Consider the following 4,302-nt stretch of genomic DNA (forward strand, 5'->3'; position numbering starts at 1 on the left):
CTTTTTAGGGGTGGTTTTCAAAACAGAACATTTTAGAGAAAGGATCAGCAATCTTTTTCTAAAAAGGGAAATAGAGTATATATTTTAAGTTTTGCAGGCTACATCAAAGCTCTGTTTCAACTAGTCATCTGTACTGGTATGGCTCGAAAGTAGCCATTAACAATATGTAAATGAATGTGTGTGGCTGGCTTCCAATAGCTATTTATCCGCACTGACATTTGACTATCACAATTTTCATGTCATTAGATATTATTCTTCTTTTCGTTTTGTTCAACCATTTAAAAATGTAAAAGCCATTCTGAGCTTGTGGACTATATGAAAACAAGTGGTGAGCTGGATTTGGTCCACGGGTCATAGTTTGCTGATTCCTGCTTTAGAGGGTCAGGGTCCGTGACATAAAATAAAACGTTATGATATCTAAAATTTGAAAGTGTTTTAGGGGCCAGCCTGGTGGCATAGTGGTTAAGTGCACATAATTTGCTTTGGCAGCCCAGACTTTGCAGGTTCGATGTTGGGAAAGGACCTATGCACTGCTCATCAAGCTATGCTGTGGTGGTGTCCCACATACAACATAGGAGAAGATGGGCACAGATGTTAGCTCAGGGACAAATTTCCTCAAGCAAAAAGAGGAAGATTGGCAAAGGACGTCAGCTCAGGGCCAATCTTCCTCACCGAAAAAAAGAAGAAGAAGAAGAAAGTGTTTTAAATTTGAGGAAATCTCCCAATACTCAACATAATTCACTCATTGTAGTGAATGTGGCTATTTTAGGGTGCTAAACTAATCACAAAGTAGCTCTATATTATTTATGTTTCCTCAGCATATTTGCCATCCTTTGCCAAGTTACCTGCAATTTTGACTATTTTTTAAAACTATTTTGCACCAAAGAGTCATCGCCTCCATTTGAAATTTAATACCACGTATTGAAAATAGCTACAATAAATGGCTATCAAATCTAAATTATTAAATAAAGCTAAAAGCAAAGAACTTCATATCATGTCCTTATCATATACGTCATCACACCCAGCCTTCCATTTGCTGAAGTATTTTATTTAATTACATTCCTTCGGCCAAAATTCTCTTCACCACAACTATCTCATTGCTAGAGTTTTAAAGTGAAAACTTGGGAAAATCTTAAGGCATATATATTAGATTAATATGTGTATTAATCTAGTTCCCCAAATACAAAGAAGCAAATGGTTTGAAAGAAATCAATGACTAGAAAAGAAAACAAGAAAATGTAAAAATCAAACATAAATTGTCGGTTAAAAGTGCACACGTTCCACTTCAGCTGCCTGGGGTTCACCGGTTTGGATCCCGGGTGTGGACATGGCACCGCTTGGCAAGCCATGCTGTGGCAGGCGTCCCACATATAAAGTAGAGGAAGCTTGGCACGGATGTTATCTCAGGGCCAGTCTTCCTCAGCAGAAAGAGGAAGATTGGCAGCAGTTAGCTCAGGGCTAATCTTCCTCAAAAAAAAAGAAAAGAAAAAACTTATAAATTATATTATATTAACTCAAGGTATTTGTGTTCATTTTTCCTGTGTTTCTTTCCTTTTTTTCCCCCTAATGGTACTTATATTAGTTATCTATTGCTGCACAATAAATTATCGGAAGCATAATGGCTTAACACAACACACACATTTCTCACCTCATAGTTTTTGTGGATCAGGAGTCCAGGCGCAGCTTAGCTGGGTTCCCTGCTCTTAGTCTCCAAAGGCTGCAGTCAAGGTGTCGGCTGGCCTGTGTTCTGATCTGGAGCTTGGCGTCCTCTTCCAAACTCACATGGTTGTTGGCAGAATTCAATTCCTTGTGGTTCCTTGTGATTGCAGGACTGAGGTTTCTACTTTCTGGTGGCTTGTTGGCTAGAGGTCACCCTCGGTTCCTAGGGCCCCCACAGTTCCTTGGTCAATGGCCCTCTCAAAACACAGCAGCTTACTTCTTCAAGGCCAGCAGGAGACCCCTTCTTGCTCCAGTGTGCTAAGAGGGAGTTTTATGTAGTGTAACATAATCAAGGGAGTGACGGTCTCATCACCTTTGCTGTATTCAGTTGGCTGGGAGTGTAACCGAAAGTTCGGTCTCTGAACCCGATGCCAATCCAAATAACGAGAACAGAGTCTTGAGTGGAAGAGGAAAGGTTTTTACCATGCCAGGCACAGGGAGCAAAGCAAGGGCTCATGCCTCAAAAATTGCTAGCTCCCCGATGAGGAATGGGTAGGGATTTTTATTTGGGGTTTTGGGTAGGGGAGGGGGGAACATGTAGCTTGTGCAGCTGGGTGCTTTCCCACCAGCCTGCGTTTGGCCTTGAGAGGCTGCTTGCAGCCAGGCAGGGGGGAGGGTGAGACAGGAGGATGGCAGGTGGGCGTCCTTCGCCATTGTCTCGTCTTCTTGTTTGAGGCGGGTTCAAGCGCCGGGAGTGAGGAGTTGAGGTCTGGGAAGCCTCCGCTCCTTGATACTCTTGAGACAGCGGCTTTCCTGGCAAACTCAAGGACACATGATTAGCTAAACTTTAGTGCGCCTCCAACTCCAGGCCCCCTGGGCTTTTAACAATTTGTAACTCCCATTTAGTTGTAAAGCTCAAGGAGTCCAAGTTTAAAGAAACAGGTATTTACATATGAGTGGAGCTAAAGCAGCAGGAAAGGGGGTGGTGGGTTTTAGTTTTAACCCCATATATGCTGGGTTCAACGTGGGGGAACTGATATCAGGGCTGATGTTAAGAGCCTGTAACAGGAGCAAGTCACAGGTTCCAGCTGACCTCAAGGGGAGGGGATTATACAACGTATGACTCATTGAGGGCCTCTTAGGGTGTGTCCACTACAATACTACTAATACTGACCCAAAATAAATGATCTCCGTGACTCAAACATTAGTCATATAAGAATAATATTGGGGTATGCTCTTGAGAACGGCTATACACTGGTTCTACAATCCAATCTGTGAATATCAGCTTAAGAAGCCCTCTGATTAGTGCATAAAACTATAGATCAGAGTTTCTCAGTCCGGGTACTACTGACATTTTGGTCAGAGGGTTCTTCGTTGTGGAGGACTGTCCTATGCATTGTAAGATGTTTTGCAGCAACTCTGGCCTCTACCACCTACATGGCAGTAGTACTCCTTGCCCTAGTTGTGACAACCGAAAATGTCTCCAGACATTGTCAAATGTCCAATGAGAGGCAAAATCATCTCCAGTTGAGAAGCGCTGCCATAGGTAATTCCAGTCTTTACTTTTGTAAGATGTGATCTGAGCCAGTCTTGGAATCATTGAACCATAGCATGTGAAAGTTACAGTGGTCCTTAGGGTGTTTTCAGAGAAGAAAGAGAGAAATAAATGAATTGGGGATGTACTTTGAATATTTTTGAAGGTGTGGAGGAAAAAGAAATCTAGGAAGAACATGTTTCTGGCTTGGCTAAATTTATAAATGGTAGAAGCATTAGCTGAAAAATGGAACAAAGGAAGAGGCGCAGGTCTAAGTATTGTATAGTGAAGAAGAAGGAAGATGACATGCTGAGTTTGAGTATTTTATGGAACATTTGAGTGGATGTGTGCAACAAACAGTTGGATATATAAATCTGAAGCTCTGGAATGAGATTAGAACCAAGGGCCATTGGTGTTTAAATGGTAGTTATGAGGAAGAAAGGAGTGGTTGAATTCACTCAGGCACAGCATATAGAATAGACAGAGCCATGGTCTGGATGGAGCCCTTGGGATATGAAAGATAAAGCAGGAGATGGGGAAGTTCACTATAGACTTCAAAAGAGAATAGGCGGGGGGCTGGCCCGGTGGTGCACCGGTTAAGTTCGCACGTGCCGCTTCTTGGAGGCCCGGGGTTCGCCGATTCGGATCCCGGGTGCGGACTTGGCACCGTTTGGCAAAAGCCATGCTGTGGCAGGCGTCCCACATATAAAGTAGAGGAAGACGGGCATGGATGTTAGCTCAGGGCCAGTCTTCCTCAGCAAAAAGAGGAGGACTGGCAGTAGTTAGCTCAGGGCTAATCTTCCTCAAAAAAAAAAAAAAAAAGAGAGAGAACAGTCGGAGTTAGGTTGAGGAACAGGAGAAATGAGAATGATACCATGAAATTGAAGGTAGTTGATAGTTTAACCAAAGAAACGTGATAATTGGTGCCAAATAGAGCATCAAAATCCAGCAAAATATCTATTGGATTTGATAACATGAAATCAGTTTCCCAGATTTTTCAATGTAAAGTCTGGAGGTGAAACTTTCAAAGCCCAGTTAAGTCTCCTTACTTGATGTTAACTTGCTTCGGTCAGGCCAGTTCATACGGATCTGTTACACAGACTTACTAA

This window comes from Equus przewalskii, chromosome X (assembly GCF_037783145.1).
Source record: "Equus przewalskii isolate Varuska chromosome X, EquPr2, whole genome shotgun sequence".
Classification (NCBI taxonomy): Eukaryota; Metazoa; Chordata; class Mammalia; order Perissodactyla; family Equidae; genus Equus; species Equus przewalskii.